General features: G+C 43.8%; 1 long non-coding RNA gene across 1 annotated transcript; it reads right to left on the bottom strand.

The window, feature by feature from the left end:
• Nucleotides 1-5,600: 5,600 nt before the first annotated feature.
• On the bottom strand, nucleotides 5,601-16,732 carry LOC147327707 (uncharacterized). The gene is made up of 3 exons (XR_015130034.1): nucleotides 16,628-16,732; nucleotides 16,154-16,320; nucleotides 5,601-5,704 (listed from the first exon to the last, which is right to left on the bottom strand). It is a non-coding gene; the product is annotated as an uncharacterized LOC147327707 (long non-coding RNA).
• Nucleotides 16,733-18,093: the final 1,361 nt, after the last annotated feature.

The raw sequence follows: 18,093 nt of genomic DNA, 5'->3' as shown, positions 1-18,093 counted from the left end.
TTGACTGCTTTGCTTCTACCAACGCATGACTTAAATAACATTCTTTGATTTTTATTTATTTTTTTACTCTTGAGTCATGAATTTCTGTTAGAAACTGCAGCTAGAAACTCACTTCAGAATTACACTTTAATAAACCTGTAGAATTTTTGGCATTGAGGGTTTTGAAAAATTCAAAAGGCAGTATTGCACACAGGCTGACAGAGGCTCATTTGGCTGACTTATATTTGAATCATGATTTGAAAAATTTCCATGGGCCCACTCAACTCCATTTAAAGGAGTATTCAACATGAATTGCAGACCTAACTGACATTAAATGTTACCTAACATATAGCATTTCTTTTCGAGACTTGGAAACTATAAACCTTCTTTGCTGGACAGTCATGCATGTAAGCTGAGTCTCAATTAAACTGAAATGCATAATTAGGTTTTCTAACACCAGTAGACTATTTTCACTAAGATTATCTATTGAAGAATGTTAGAAATCCATACAAAACTCAATAAGCTCCATCAAAGCGACAGATGTAGTTGAATCTCATTAAATAGCAAACATCTACACTTGTCCAAAATATTGCACATAGATTATTTTTTGCTGCCTGACTGAATATTAATACAGAAGTTCAGATGATGGTGTGAAAAAGAAAAGTTTAAGTGAAAAAAAATCGAATTAAGCCATGAATGCTTTATAAACATATTATTTCCCTTCAGTAAATCTGAACTGGTCTGCACGAAACAAATAATGCATGTGTCGTATCATGTTAGCGGTCACGTCTAAATCTGACTAAATTTGTAGGTCAGCGTGTGTCACGGCGACGGATGGCCGGTACTGAATAGGACTCAGGTGCAGAAACCCAGAGCGGAGACAGTAGATGATTTAACAGTTTATTACGGTTAAGTGCAAGGGGGAAAAAAAGGGAAACGTGGCAAAGACAGAAAATGACGAGACGTGGAGCCTTGGTGTGGCGTGCCCAGGGGAACGTGGCTAGGGCGAGGGAACGAGGCCTGAGAAGTGGAACGGAGCTGAGTGGGGAACAGTCACACTGAGGGGAGAGGATATAGGAGTTAGGCAGGTAGTGAAGGCAGCTCAGAAGTGGCCAGTATAAGAGCAGCAATTCTTACTTGCAGTTAGGGACCTGGAGTGTTTGAGAGGGGGATGATGAAGATCCAGGGGAGGCTGAGTGGCGTGGAAAGGCTGACCTGAGATCCGGGGCTCCAGATGGAGTGTGATGGCAGGAGGGCAGACAGGTGAGGCACAGAGGGATTTCCAAAATGATCACTAGGTATCCCGAGTCCGGAGGTGGAGTGAGCCAGGGTGGGTACAGCAACTGTAGCACAAAAGAGTCTTTGTTAGTAAGATAAATCACAGCGAGAATTTGAAACACAAGACCTGTTACCAACATGGGTTGATGACGAACTGGCAGTGAGTGAACATCGATGTGTGGTTTAAATCCCTCTGGCTTGATAGCCTGCAATAGGCTCCAGGTGTGCAGGAGCTGGAGTTGGCCCTGCCCAGGGGCGGATCCCAGGTCAGTTCAGGAGCCTAATGGAAACTCCAGCCACCCACCGTAGACCATGACAGCGTGACCTCCCTGACTAGCCATTTATGAGGTTCGATTTTATTCAGTTTGTTATTTTGAGTGACTAAATAAATAAATAATGAATGTCACACAACCTTATCCTTTGACAAAAGTTCTTTGTTTTCCTACTCGCTAAAAGGCATGGCAATTTCCATTTCTGAAGTATGAATCGATGTCATTACATGTACATGCTTACAAAAGGGCCTTGTATCATTATCTGCCACTGGCTCTTCGTCCCTACTTTACTTGCTATGATAATGATTATTATCTGAAATGAGTCTTTTCTGTTCATTTATATCTTGTTTTATTGTTATTTGGTGCTCCAGAATAGAAAACAAGTTTGCTAAATAAACAACACAAAACACCATAAAAGCAAAGTTCAAGTACACAAACCCGCTTGCTTGTCTGTAATATGAACAAGGTTATCACTGTGCTACACTGGAAAGTTCTGGATGTCTCCCTGCAGGGACTTCACTTTACCCTTACAGGGAAACCACAAATTTTCAGGGAACAGTGGGGCAGGCTTTTTTTTGTCAACCTCAATCAGCGCCAGCTTTCCAGAGGAGATAAGGCAGGGCAAAATGTTGCATCCTACAAACAGGCAGAGGAAGGGAGAGAATCTCTGTATGAACAGAACCACAGACTGTTGAAACTTCAGCACAGTTGCAAATTGCAAATACTCTTCTGTTAGAATGAAGATGATTTCCTTCCCCCCAAAGTGGTACTTCAGGTTCAGAGTTTGGGTTAATGCTGCACATATCACAACACGCAAGTGAACAGAGCAATTTTAGAATCTTATTTAGCAAAAACAATAGAGCTGGTGTGACAGAAGAGGATGATAGGGATAGTGTGAGATGGAGGCAGATCAACCGCTCTGGAGAGATCCTAAAAGGAGCAGCTGAAAGAAAGTCTCCCTCCAATTCATGTTAATGTCTGCTTCATTTACTGTGATGATAATTTTGGTTAAAATTGTTTAAGACTGAGACAAAGATAAACTCACTGATGAGAATGTATTCATGTTAAGTTACTGTACAGATGATGTTTCAGGATGCATGATTTAATATCAGTGGTTCATATCAGTTATCATTAGGTTGCATACTATGAACAGAACTCAGATGTCATCTAATCATGTTACTAACAAAAGATGAACCAAAACCCAAATGACTGAATAAATAACTCAAATATAAAATATTTGACCTGAGTTGTGGAAACAGCTGGTCAATCGTGTGGATGTCACACTTTGCTTCTTCACCTGCGTGCTTAAGTTGCAGTACCAGCAGGGGGCGATCATTTATTTAAAGCCAACAAGTCACTACTTACCAAGGTGTGGGCTATTCTACAAAGGGCTATTCTAAAGAATGAAGTACTTTCAAGGGTCCTTCTATGCCAGGTAAGATTAAGCTAGATGGTTGATATGTATTTACATATAAATGTATTAGTAATGTTTCCTTAAAGGTTTGCCCATGACTGTTTTCATGTTGGCTTTAAATAAATTATTGCCGTCTTCTGTTACTGCAAGGTATTGCAACTTAAGCATGTCTGTAAGTTCTCAGTCATCCAGGTCATGGTAGTCTAAGGAGCTTATGGTTGATGTTTCTTGAAGTAGTTTTCACCTTATATCCGAGAAGCTTCATCAAGTCAAAAGCCAAACGATGGAGAGACACAGGTACGAATTAAAGTTTGTTTTAGAACTGAAGAACCAGAGGTGAAATGCCTTTAAGAAATTTAAAGAAGTCAATTTGCTTTCTTTCCAAGCTCCTTAGGTAAGTTAAGCATGCGTATCCATATCACGTCTGGAGAGGCAAAGCATGACATCCACATGATAGCCCAGCGGGTCTATTACATCCTTTTCCGTGATACTGGGTTGAGGTACAACTGCAAATACTCCTGTGCTGCATCCCAGGTGAAGCAGAATGAATTTAATGTCTTTAAGGTATTGTTTTTAGCATAGCCTAGTTTGGGCTCTGCATAGACGCCTCAAAAATGTAACCTATTTCCAGTACATGCGTGCTGGTGATGCTCAGGGCAGAACAGTTCAACCTCGGACCGTGAATATACCAAATCCATCTGTGATGTTTCCGCTTTTATGAGCCACACAGTCATGTCTGATCTTTTTCTTTTTTTTCCATGTCAGGGTGGAGCTGTATAATAAGCAGGGGTTCTCTGTGAACTGCTGACTTGCACCATGTCAGTTCTGCTGAATAAAAATAAAGCTTTAGATAATCAATTATAGAAAGAACTTAATTTTGCAGTGAGTTAAGCAAAAGGAAATGAGAATTTTAGGATTAAAAATGTAGTTTAAAAGACTATTGAAAATCATGATCCTAAGAAAAGGGTTTTGAAGCAAAATGAACTGAATCATATGAAAAACGCAAGAATTCAAGACTTTAGCCTAGCAATGATATTCTCCTTCAAACGCAGGGATTATGTAACTGTGTTCGTTTGTTTGCATGTTTTTAAGGAATCTAGCATCCAGTTTTCAAGGTCTTGTGTTCAAATTTTGTGTAATGGTAGATACGTATAACAGCTTGAGCTGCTTTAATTTTGGTGAAAATCAGGTCAAGATCACACCAAAAAAAAAAAAAAAAAAAAAAAAAGACAAAGGATGAACTGAAGCTCTGCCATCACGTAATGTCGCATACTGCTGTTTCTGATGTCATTTAGAAAAAAAAAAAAAAAAGATCACACCAAATGTGAAATCAGTGACCCTGATTGTTAGCACGCTGATGTCATCATATCATAATAAAAACAGGCTGAGGTCAGCATGTCATAATGAAACATCATAAAAAGTTTTAGTACAGCCGTTGCTCTTCAGGGTTAGTTACACCGTCTGAGTGCTCTTGTTTGGTATTTGAAATGTTGCGCGGGACATTTTATTGGCACATTTTGAGCAGCTTAGTCCCAGCTGTTTGAGTATTGTTGCTGAATATGTCCATCCCATTATAACCACAGTGTATCCATGGCTGCTTCCATTAGGATAATGCACCTCAAAGCTCAAAATAAATTGCAAACTGGTTTGAAAGTAACAGCAAGTCCAGTGTACATAGATGGCTTCCAGAGTCACCAGATCTCAATAGAGCATCTTTGGGATGTAGTGAAATGGGAGCTTTGGATCATGCATGCATGACAGGCAGGAACTGTGTGATGCTATCATGTTAGCATGAATCAAAATCTCTGAAGAATGTTTCCAGCACCTTGTTGAATCTATGCCAGAAATAACTAAGGCAGTAATGAAGGCAAACGTCTGCCCAACCCAGTAATAGTACACCACCACCACCAGTAGTAAGAACACAATGATACCTGTGGATGATATCCCAAATCTTTAGTCCATCATCCCTGTAGTAGAAGTTTGGCACAGCCTCCAGGCCACGTTCAGCAATGTCATCTGGCATACAGAGGGAGCTGTAGGTCATTGAGGACACTGACCTCTGCAGGATGGTAAACATGCCCTCTCCACCCAATACTACAAACTAGAGAACGGGCAGCTCACGGTTAGAGACAAATGTTGTACATAACACTGAAAATGAAACAATTCTTTAGTGTGCTGGTCATCGCATAAAATGTTAATGTTTTTACTGCTTACCTGAGTGAAACTGCCAGTCTCAGATATGAGACGACTTCGAGCTAAGAGGTTGACATGCGGTGAGTAGCGTGTGTGAGGTTTGAGAAGCTGAGGGGAAGAGGAAACGACATTAGCAAGACGATCATTTAATATATTGTTTGTACACTTTTTTATATAGTGAAGAAATTCATAGGTGGTATTAATATGCCATCCGTTATGGACAAATGCTTTCCACACCATTGAAATGAATGGTATAGCAAACGTCAGTTACCTTGTACAGAGGATGCACCATGGGCACGTTTCAATCTACGTGTCAGACTCTGCAACCTGGAAATCACTATGGGATGATTTTTTCCACAAGGCTAAAGCTCGGGCAGAAGGAAGGGTGTATTATTAAATTAAAGCTTACTGTCTGAATTACCTGAATAGCAATTGGCATTAGCTTATCATCAGGATCTTTGTGGAGCAGGACGAGAGGAGCCACCACCAAGTACTGCTTCTTCCCGTTGATGGTGTTTGCTTTTACTCCATCCAGACGCTTGTAGTCACACAGGAATATGTTCCCTTTCTGTTTGAAAGTTCAGGATATTGTAGAAATCTGAATATAATATCTGCTCATGTAAAAGTGAATTTATTGAAAAGATCTAACTGTGTGCTGGTGTAGTTCTTCTTCCCACCAGCAAGAGTCGCTACAGTTCTTTCATGCCAAGATTTGTTTGTTATTAGCTGTAGAGTTAGTAATGCAGCACACTTTGAGAAAAGACTGACTCAGCATGTTGTTCAGATAAACATCTGCATCCGTCCTCTTCGTTGTTTTACAGAAAGCATCGCTTGTGAGTATTTAAGTTGAACAAGAGTTAATGCAACTATATTGGCTATTATTTATGCACTTTTATGGTTAAAGATGTACTGTATTCAGATTTACTTTCTTTCCAATGTTAGCTAGTTTAGCCAACTGATTTGCATTATCGTGTGAATATATAGGCTGAATATTGCTTATTTCTTCTGTTTGTAGTTTCACTCTGTTGATAATTGAAGGCAGCGTCAATAAAAGGGACGATACACCTGTCAGTTGTCGAGGAGTTTATCTATCTGCATAACTGTATCCAGTGTAGCAGTGAGGGCAGAATAGTGAAAAAGCGTCCTTCTACAAGACAACCTTTGGATGTTACGTCAACTCAGCTACATCAACCATGTCTGAAGCAAGACAAGATAAAGCATCATCTGTCCGTTCAGAGAAATCATATGGGTCAAAAGGTACAAGTAGGTCATCTGCCAGTATGGCCGCCCTAAACGCTCGAGCCAAAGCTGAAGCAGCACGCAAAAGAGCTGAATACGCTAAAAAGGAAATCGAAATGCAAGTTAAGAAAGCAGAGCTTAAAGTAGAGGAAACACGTCTAGAGGCCACATTACAAGCCCTCCAACAAGAACGTGACGCGGAAGCGGCACACGCCGAAGCAATAGTTTTTGAAACAGCAGTCAATGATCTTGAAGAAGAACAGATCTTGAAGAAGAAGATGGCGCCGGTGAGGTCGGCTGCCGTCACGACTGCTCCGACCACTTTTTCTTTGTCTTTGTTTTTTAAGTTAGTTTTCAGCGTTTCTAAATCGGCAAAATCATCACCATTGGGTACATTAGTTATGACAGTGACACTCTTGTTTCTATTGGTATACAATGTACTCACAATTCGAAGTTTTTAACTCCGGATCCGAGCTGGCCGAGTGAGATCTTGAGGGAGAACAAAGGGAAGCGGCGGCGGCCTAGGGGGAAGCGAGCCGGCGTCAGGAACAGGCTGAGAGCTCGTGCACACCGCACACCTCTGCCTAGCATCCTGCTCGCCAACGTCCAGTCACTGGAGAACAAGCTTGACGACCTCAGGGCCAGGATAAAGTTCCAGAGAGACATTCGGGACTGCAATCTCCTCTGCTTCACCGAGACATGGCTGAACCCAGCGGTGCCGGACCACGCCATCCAGCCGGCCGAGTTCTTCTCGGTTCACCGCATGGACAGGACACGGGACTCGGGGAAGTCAAGGGGAGGCGGCGTGTGTTTAATGGTGAACAACAACTGGTGCAACAGTGCGAACGTTGTTCCTCTCACACGCTCCTGCACACCAAATCTGGAACTACTGTCCATCATGTGTCGTCCTTTTTATCTACCTCGGGAATTTACATCGGTCATTGTAAGTGCCGTTTATATTCCACCACAAGCGGACACGGTCACCGCCTTATGCGAGCTGCATGAGGCACTCACACAGCACCAGACACAACACCGGGACGCTGCGCTTATTGTGACGGGGGACTTTAATAGCGCCAACCTCAAACGCGCAGCGCCGAACTTTTATCAACACATCACCTGCCCCACCAGGGGTGAAAGGACACTGGACCACTGCTACACTACGGTCAAGGACGGCTACAAGGCACAATCCCGCCCCCCGTTTGGCAAATCTGATCACGCCGCCATCTTCCTCATGCCAAAATACAAACAAAGGCTGAAACAGGAAGTTCCGGTTCAGAGGAAGGTCGCGCGCTGGACGGATCAATCGGTGGCCGCGTTACAGGACGCACTCGATGACGCAGACTGGGGCATGTTCAGAAACAGCTCCGACGATGACGTCAACGTGTTTACGGAAGCGGTTGTGGGATTCATCGGGAAACTAGCGGATGATACCGTGGAGACAAAGACTATCACAACGTTTCCCAACCAGAAGCCGTGGGTGGATAAAACCATCCGCGACACTCTGAGATCCCGCACCGCTGCCTACAACATGGGACTCATGACGGGGGACATGGACCCGTACAAAGCCGCGTCATATAACGTGCGGAGGGCGGTGAAAGAGGCGAAGCAGCGCTACGGGAGGAAACTAGAGTCACAACTCCAACAGAGTGACTCTAAGAGCCTGTGGCGGGGACTAAGGACAATAACGGACTATAAAGCACCAACAACCGGTATGACGAACGCGGCCGTGACTTTGGCAGACGAGCTGAACACTTTCTATGCTCGCTTCGAGGCTGCAGCTAAGGTCTCCAACAATGCTAGTGTTAGCGGCGCTAACGGCTGCAGACAGGAAGATACTGCCAGCACCGGAAACGTGCTCGTCATCTCCGAGCATGAAGTAAGGAGAGCCTTCAAGAGAGTGAACACCAGGAAAGCAGCAGGACCAGACGGCATCCCAGGTCGTATCCTAAGAGACTGCGCATACCAGCTAGCTCCTGTGTTCACTGAGATATTCAACATCTCTCTATCTCAGTCGGTGATCTCCACATGCTTCAAAGAGTCCATCATTGTTCCTGTCCCGAAGAAACCCCACCCTGCTTCTCTCAATGACTATCGCCCTGTAGCCCTCACCTCAGTAGTGATGAAGTGCTTTGAACGCCTGGTCAGAGACGTCATCATTTCTTCACTACCAGACACACTGGACCCACTACAGTTCGCTTACCGTCCAAATCGTTCCACAGACGATGCCATCTCTCATCTCCTCCACACATCACTCACTCACTTGGACACTAGAAGGGGGAATTATGTTAAAATGCTCTTCATAGACTACAGCTCTGCATTTAATACCATAATTCCCTCCACACTCACCACCAAGCTGGAGCATCTGGGACTCAGCTCATCTATGTGTCAGTGGATCTCCAACTTCCTAACTGGCAGACCACAGGCAGTAAGGATGGGCGGACATGTCTCAGCCTCCACCACTCTCAGCACTGGAGCCCCCCAGGGGTGTGTTCTGAGCCCCCTGCTGTACTCTTTGTACACATATGACTGTGTGGCCACTACCACCTCCACCACCATCATCAAGTTTGCTGACGACACCGTCGTGGTGGGCCTGATCTCTGATAACAATGAGACGGCCTACGTGAAGGAGATTAGGAATCTGGAGAACTGGTGCCAGAGGAACAACCTCCTTCTAAACGTCAGTAAGACAAAGGAGCTGATAGTGGACTTCAGCACTAAGCAGGAGAGGAACTACCAGACCCCCGTCATCAACGAGTGCCCAGTGGAGAGAGTGGACAGCTTCAAATACCTCGGAGTTCACATCACGCAGGACCTGTCATGGTCCTGTCACATCAACACCGTGGTGAAAAAGGCCCGACAGCGTCTCTACCACCTCAGACGCTTGAGAGACTTCCAACTGCCCTCCAAGGTGCTCAGGAACTTTTACTCGTGCACCATAGAGAGCATCCTGGCGGGAAACATCTTAACCTGGTTCGGGAACAGCACCATGCAGGACAGACGAGCTCTACAGAGGGTTGTGCGGTCAGCTGAGCGCACCATCCGCTCCGAGCTCCCTGACCTGCACTCAATCTACAGCAGGCGGTGCTGGACCAAGGCCAGGAAGATCGTGAAGGACCTCAGCCATCCCAACAACAGACTGTTCTCTCTTTTGAGGTCAGGAAAGCGATTCCGCTCCCTGAAGACCAACACAGAGAGACTGAGGAGGAGCTTCTTCCCGCAGGCGATACGGTCTCTCAATCACACCACCACACAGTACTGACCCACACATATGGTTCTTACACACACACTGGACTTTCTGGACTTTGTTTTTGCACAACACTGGTCACTATATTCTTCATTTCCAGTTAATAATTGTACAGCTGCTGTTATTGTGTATATATTTATTTATATTTAGATTTCTTCATACATTCTTATATAGTTCTATATTGTGTATTGTGTATTTTGTTGTACAGTTATTTTATTTTCAACTTTAATTTATATATTTTATCTTATTCTTCCCAGTTAAATTTACCCTTCATTCTAATTTGTGTTGTACAGTTATTTCATTTTTAACCTTAATTTATATTTTATTCCTTCCTAGTTAAATTTACCCTTTTTAATTTTTCATATTTTTTATATATCTTATTCATAGCCTTTCCTTTTTTGTTTTCTTTAGGTCACGAGCAGTTGTCCAAGCATTTCACTACATATCGTACTGTGTATGACTGTGTACGTGACAAATAAAATTTGAATTTGAATTTGAATTTGAACACGTGAGTGTACCTCAAAGGGTTGACACTTTGGAACGCACCTTTAACTATGTGAAAGACCAGCTCATTATCAAAGACAGCACAAGCCCAATTGGCCATACCGAGTATAATTCAATGCCTGCACCAAATGTCACATTCCTCACGCCAAAACAAGAGCCAACCAGGTCGGACACCTTAAAGGAATATGTCCTTCAACCTCTGAGTACTGACAAAGGAGAAAACGTTTCCCAGTCTCCGAAATTAATGCAGAAAATGTCACCAGGTACTTCACCGAGATTTGAACATAAGGTGAGCATGCAACAAGGAAACATTTCTGACATAGCCAGGTTTCTGGCAAGACGCGACTTACTCACCGGTGGCCTCCGAAGGTTCAGTGACAAGGCAGGAGATTACTGGGGATGGAAATCTTCGTTTGAGAATGCAATTTGTGACTTAAACCTAACGGCCAGTGAGGAACTGGATTTGCTGATTAAATGGCTTGGCACAGAATCAGTGCAATATGCATATCGTTTAAGAGCTGTGCATATTAACAATCCCTCTGAAGGACTTGCTAAGGTGTGGGAAAGATTAAATGAGTGCTACGGCTCACCCGAAGCTATAGAGAACGCACTGCTCGACAGATTGGACCGTTTCCCAAAAATCTCATACAAAGATCCACAACTGTTGAGAGAACTACAGGACCTGCTCCTAGAAATAGATGCCGCAAAGAGTGAAGGTTACATTCCAGGTCTACTCTACCTCGATACAGCGAGAGGCATTAATCCAGTGGTGGAAAAACTCCCCTATGCTATGCAAGAAAAATGGATGAACTATGGTTCTAAATACAAAGAGGACCATTGCGTGTCATTTCCACCATTCTCTGCATTTGTGGCCTTCATCAGTAGAGAAGCAAAAATGCGCAACGACCCCAGCTTTAGGCAGTCTGTGCCGCCTCCTCCTGCCCTTTCAAAGACGAATAAACTTTACGAAAAACACGCTAAAAGAGAACCTATCTCAGTCATCAGAACCGAAGTTGTCAGTACGGAGCCGAAATCAACTCCTACAAACATTGAGGACCCAAATAAGGAATGTCCTATCCACAAAAGACCTCATGCTCTCAAAAAATGCAGAGCATTCAGGGAAATGCCACTGGAGGAGCGAAAGGCCTATCTCAAGAAAAACATGATATGCTTCAGATGCTGTGCTTCTACAAACCACCAGGCAAAGACATGTAAGTCAGAAATACATTGTACAGAATGTGATTCAAAATTACACATTACAGCTCTTCATCCGGGACTGGCATCAACGACTACTGCGACAGCTACTATTGCAGAGCCGGTAACAGTTGACGGCGGGGAGCGCAATGCAGCACGGCCCACAGCTATCTCGACATGCACACAAGTATGTGGAAGTGAATTTGAAAGTCACTCATGTGCCAAGATCTGCCTTGTGTTCATTTACCCAAAGAACTCACCTGAAAAGAAACTTAAGCCCTATGCCATCCTAGACGACCAAAGCAACAGGTCACTCGCAAAATCATCGGTTTTTGACACATTTGGCATCACAAGAAACTCATTTCCATATAAATTGAGAACCTGTGCTGGATTGGAGAAAGTGACATGGAGGAGAGCTTTTAACTTCATTGTGGAATCGGCAGATTGCACGTCACGTCTTGAGCTCCAGACACTTATCGAGTGTGATATGCTACCCGACAATCGCAGTGAGATTCCCACAGCTGAAGCTGCTCGAAACCACACCGACCTTCAGGAAATCGCAACCGAAATCCCGGCTCTCGACCAGAGTGCTCAGATCCTGCTGCTCATTGGAAGGGACGTTATTCAAGCACACAAAGTTCTCGACCAGCGCAATGGACCTCCAAATGCGCCATTTGCACAGAAACTAGCTCTTGGATGGGTGATCATTGGCAACGTTTGCCTGGGTGGAGCTCACAAACCCGTGCGTGCTAACATTTTCAAAACGAACATCTTAGACAATGGTCGTCCAAGTCACTTCCTTCCATGCAAAAATGCCATTCAGGTAAAGGAAAGTTTCAACTCGCAAGGCTACAACAAGGTCAACACCCCAATGCGAAGAAAGCACTCTTCGATTGGAGAAACAGTTTTCAAACAAACAAGTTTGGACGAGAGCCTCGGCTACTCACAGGAGGAAAGGGCCTTTTTACAGATAATGGATAAGGAAGTCTACCAGGACAGTGCTAACAGTTGGGTCGCGCCACTACCTTTTCGTTCACCCAGGCCACGGCTGCCGAACAATAAGCGGCAGGCTATGCAACGCCTTACATCGGTACGCCACATGCTGAACAAACGCCCTCAGGTAAAAGGTCAGTTTACAGACTTTATGCAAACTTTGTTTGACAATGGCCACGCTGAGATAGCGCCACCACTCACTAAAGAAGAAGAGTGCTGGTACCTCCCCTTCTTCGGCGTGTACCACCCGCGCAAACCGGAACAAATACGCATTGTCTTCGACTCAAGCGCATAACACAATGGAGTATCCCTCAACGATGTTTTTCTTACTGGGCCCAACCTCAACAATAGCTTGTTGGGTGTGTTGATGCGACTCCGTGAAGAAAAGGTGGCAGTCACAGCCGATATCAAACAAATGTTCCATTGCTTCGTGGTCAGGGAGGACCACCGGAACTTTTTGAGATTCCTCTGGCACCAAAACAATGACATGGATCAACCGATCGTGGAATACAGAATGACTGTACATGTCTTTGGCAACAGCCCGTCGCCCGCGGTTGCAACTTACGGACTCAGAAGGGCATCAGAGGACCGAGACAAGCAAGACATCACTACACAACATCTGGTGGAACGACATTTTTACGTAGATGATTGTCTTGCCTCCTTCCAATCAAGTACTGATGCCATTGTTGTTATGCAAAACGCTCAAGACACTATGGCTTCATCTAATCTGAGGCTACACAAGATTGCATCCAATGATGTGGACGTAATGAAAGCATTCCACAAAAACGATCTAGCCAAAGGTCTAAAAGACCTCGACTTAGGAGCTGACATTCCACCTATGCAAAGAAGCCTTGGAATAAGCTGGGACATTGCAACAGACAAATTCACGTTTCAAGCGTCCACTGCTGAGAAGCCCTATACCCGCAGAGGGGTACTTTCAGTTGTCAACAGTCTGTTTGACCCTCTCGGGTTTGCAGCTCCGGTCAGCATCAAAGGCAGAGCTCTCCTTAGAGAACTTTCCACAGACATATGTCAATGGGATGATCCACTCCCAGAAAAGTTGCTCCAAGAGTGGAGTGCATGGAAAGAGTCCCTGAAACTTCTCGAAGAAGTCAGAATACCGAGAATGTACACCTCTATATCCTTCAATGGTGCAGAAAAAAGGGAGCTCTGTATATTCTGTGACGCGTCTACAAAAGCTATCGCTGCAGTAGCCTATGTCAAGCTAACAGACTCAGAAGGCAACAATGAACTGGGATTCATGTTTGGCAAAGCAAAACTCGCACCGCAGCAAGAAATAACAATCCCCAGGCTCGAGCTATGTGCAGCTGTTCTTGCTGTCGAGATTGCTGACATTATCACAGAGGAAATTGATGTTCCCTTCCATTCTACAAGATTTTTCACAGACAGCAGAGTGGTACTTCGATACCTGCAGAATGAATCCAGACGATTCTACGTCTATGTATGCAATCGCGTACAGAGGATTCGAAAATCGTCCAACCCAGAGCAGTGGAACTACGTTCCAACAGAGCTTAACCCAGCCGACATAGCTTCAAGATCAATCCCAGCTAGTGCACTCTCATCAAGCACATGGCTCAAAGGACCAGATTACCTACTGAGAGCAACTCCTGAAGTGACTAAACATACCTTTGAACTAGTCAATCCTGAATCAGATCCTGAGATCCGTCCAACAGTGACATCACTTTCAACCAATGTCGTGGCTTCTTTCCTCGAAACGAGACGATTTGCGTCTTTCTCTACTTGGGGGTCACTGTTGAGAGCAATAGCAAGGCTCATTCATATTGCAAGGTGTTACAGGAATAGCACTCCCCCAAAAGGGTGTCATGGCTGGCATATCTGCAAAAGTCTTAGTCCAGAAGATTACAGTAAGGCAAAGAGCGTTGTTCTGAGTGGTCTTCAACACGAGGTTTACCCTGACATCTTCACATGTCTTCAAGCCCAAAAAGACATTCCAAAACAGAGCCTTCTCAGAAAACTCTCTCCTTTCAAAGACAATGCAGACTGTCTCAGGGTTGGTGGTCGCCTTTCACAAGCCAGCATGGAAAGCGACGAAGCACACCCCATTATCATCCCAGGCAACCACCATTTAACTACTTTACTAATCCGACACTACCACCAACAGGTGCAGCACCAGGGGCGCCATTTCACAGAGGGAGCCATGAGATCCGCTGGCTTCTGGATTGTTGGTGGGAAACGGAGCATCAGTTCAGTCATCCACCACTGTGTAATTTGCCGCAAGCTCGGGTGGAACACAGAAACGCAAAAAATGTCAGACTTACCCATCGATCGTGTGACAGTCTGCCCCCCGTTCACTTACGTCGGAGTTGACGTCTTTGGACCGTGGACAATAAGCTCTCAGAGAACAAGAGGAGGCCTTGCTAGCAGTAAACGCTGGGCCGTCATCTTCACCTGCTTGGGCATCAGGGCCATTCATGTTGAGGTCATCGAGACGATGGAGTCGTCTAGTCTTATCAATGCTCTGAGACGATTCATCTCTATCCGAGGACCAGTAAAGCAGCTGAGGTCCGACTGTGGGACCAACTTTCTGGGAGCGTGCAAGGAGCTCGGAATAACTTCAAAACACTGCGGCAACCAGGAAATTCATGACTTTTTATCCAAGAATGAATGCACATGGATCTTCAACCCTCCTCATAGTTCTCATATGGGAGGAAGTTGGGAGCGCATGATCGGCATCGTGAAGCGCATACTGGACTCTATGCTAACTGTCAACTCAGTTCGCCTGTTGACCCATGAGGTTCTCGTTACCCTTCTAGCAGAGGTAACCGCTATTGTAAACTCTCGACCGCTACTACCAGTCTCATCAGATCCAGATTGCCCCCTTCTTCTTACGCCTGCTACCCTCCTTACGCAGAAAACTGGATTACCACCTACACCACCCGGACACTTTGACAATAAAGATATGTTCGGACGCCAATGGAGACAAGTGCAACATCTTTCAAATGTCTTCTGGCACCGTTGGAAAACACAGTACCTGCCGACACTCCAAGAGCGAAGAAAATGGCAATCTGTGAGTCAAAACCTTCAAAAGGGAGATCTAGTTCTTCTAAAGGACAGTTGAGCTAAAAGAAACCACTGGCCCATGGGGGTGGTTGTTGAGACCTTTCCTAGCCAAGACGGACATGTCAGAAAGATTGAGGTAAAGGTCACTTCTGGAGGAATATCTAAAACCTTCTTAAGACCAGTGACAGAGACTGTACTCCTGCTGCGAAATACTAATAGAGACATTGATCCTTAAAGATGGTGATGACATCCAATAGATGTCAGACGGGGAGTGTGCTGGTGTAGTTCTTCTTCCCACCAGCAAGAGTCGCTACAGTTCTTTCATGCCAAGATTTGTTTGTTATTAGCTGTAGAGTTAGTAATGCAGCACACTTTGAGAAAAGACTGACTCAGCATGTTGTTCAGATAAACATCTGCATCCATCCTCTTCGTTGTTTTACAGAAAGCATCGCTTGTGAGTATTTAAGTTGAACAAGAGTTAATGCAACTATATTGGCTATTATTTATGCACTTTTATGGTTAAAGGTGTAGTGTATTCAGATTTACTTTCTTTCCAATGTTAGCTAGTTTAGCCAACTGATTTGCATTATCGTGTGAATATATAGGCTGAATATTGCTTATTTCTTCTGTTTGTAGTTTCACTCTGTTGATAATTGAAGGCAGCGTCAATAAAAGGGACGATACACCTGTCAGTTGTCGAGGAGTTTATCTATCTGCATAACTGTATCCAGTGTAGCAGTGAGGGCAGAATAAACTGATACAAGAAAAAATTCTTTCTCCTTTTGCATAAGAGACAGTCACCTTCATTTCATCTGCAAGGGTGCACTGGCCATGGGGAAAGACCATGTCATCAGTGACAGGGAAGTTACTGGGCAGGGCTGTACAAAGCTGAATCAACATGGGGTTGACACCATTTAGAAACTGGTAGCCAAAGAAAGCATCCTCTTTCCAGTGTTCATGAACATATTCTGTGAAAAAGAAACAAATTCAATTTCTGACTTCATGTCTTAAATGTTATATCAAATATAAAAAAAGGTAAGACCTTTCTGTAAATGTGTTGATACACATTCTTTACATTTTTAAACACTTATCATTAATGTAAAATAGGGCTTCACATTCTTCCAAGATCAGATTAAAAAACAACAACAAATGAACACATACTGCCATTAGTCATTATGCTAGCAGCTTATTCTAGGAATAATTTTAGAGTAACAGCTAAGTACATATTATTGTTCATACAGTACAAGGACTCCATTATGCTATGATGTTAATTACCTGATATGTCAGTCTTTTTGCAGCACAACACTCGATTGATGCTGTCAATATTATCCCACTTCTTCTTACAGTTATCCAGTCCCTTCAGCTTCAGCTCAGTCAGTCTGAAACAGAAGAGCACATTTATTTAACTTGATTGTGATACTTAATATACTTTTGATAAGTAAAGAGAGACACATGTTTGTTTCTTGTGTATTTGTTCTATAATATTAGAACTTCACCCTGTGGAAGCAGTGAAGAAAAACTGAATTTTTGGTGAAGGAGAACTGAACCTCCTATGGCAGTGACGATGGGTCTTTTGCCTTCATGGAGTGAGGTATTTTCTCTGCATATGCATCTCAGCTGTTGAAACAAAGCAACAGCAGAATAATGAGGATGTTAATTGCAGTAAGACATGATTTTCTCTGCAACATATGCAATAGTTTAATTTTTTTTAAATTAATCCCAGCAACTTCGAGAAATGTTGAGGAGGTAATTTAGCCATTTAAATCAGCTGTGATGGGTCAAGGACACATCTAAAACCTAAAAAGGCTGTAACATTTTAGGAGTTATATAATAATTAATCAGTTGAAAAAAAGAATAGAAACACAAAGTTTACACATATATATACATATACAGTGGGGCAAAAAAGTATTTAGTCAGCCACCGATTGTGCAAGTTCCCCCACCTAAAATGATGACAGAGGTCAGTAATTTGCACCAGAGGTACACTTCAACTGTGAGAGACAGAATGTGAAAAAAAAATCCATGAATCCACATGGTAGGATTTGTAAAGAATTTATTCATAAATCAGGGTGGAAAATAAGTATTTGGTCAATAACAAAAATACAACTCAATACTTTGTAACATAACCTTTGTTGGCAATAACAGAGGTCAAACGTTTACTATAGGTCTTTACCAGGTTTGCACACACAGTAGCTGGTATTTTGGCCCAGTCCTCCATGCAGATCTTCTCGAGAGCAGTGATGTTTTGGGGCTGTCGCCGAGCAACACGGACTTTCAACTCCCGCCACAGATTTTCTATGGGGTTGAGGTCTGGAGACTGGCTAGGCCACTCCAGGACTTTCAAATGCTTCTTACGGAGCCACTCCTTTGTTGCCCGGGCGGCGTGTTTTGGATCATTGTCATGTTGGAAGACCCAGCCTCGTTTCATCTTCAAAGTTCTCACTGATGGAAGGAGGTTTTGGCTCAAAATCTCACGATACATGGCCCCATTCATTCTGTCCTTAACACGGATCAGTCGTCCTGTCCCCTTGGCAGAAAAACAGCCCCATAGCATGATGTTTCCACCCCCATGCTTCACAGTAGGTATGGTGTTCTTGGGATGCAACTCAGTATTCTTCTTCCTCCAAACACGACGAGTTGAGTTTATACCAAAAAGTTCTACTTTGGTTTCATCTGACCACATGACATTCTCCCAATCCTCTGCTGTATCATCCATGTGCTCTCTGGCAAACTTCAGATGTG

This window comes from Aulonocara sp. 'chitande type north' Nkhata Bay, linkage group LG6, assembly GCF_057382095.1.
Source record: "Aulonocara sp. 'chitande type north' Nkhata Bay isolate Kocher_YH1m ecotype deep benthic linkage group LG6, A_spYH_male_GT1.1, whole genome shotgun sequence".
Taxonomy (NCBI): domain Eukaryota; kingdom Metazoa; phylum Chordata; class Actinopteri; order Cichliformes; family Cichlidae; genus Aulonocara; species Aulonocara sp. 'chitande type north' Nkhata Bay.
This window is presented reverse-complemented; position numbering and strand designations above follow the sequence as displayed.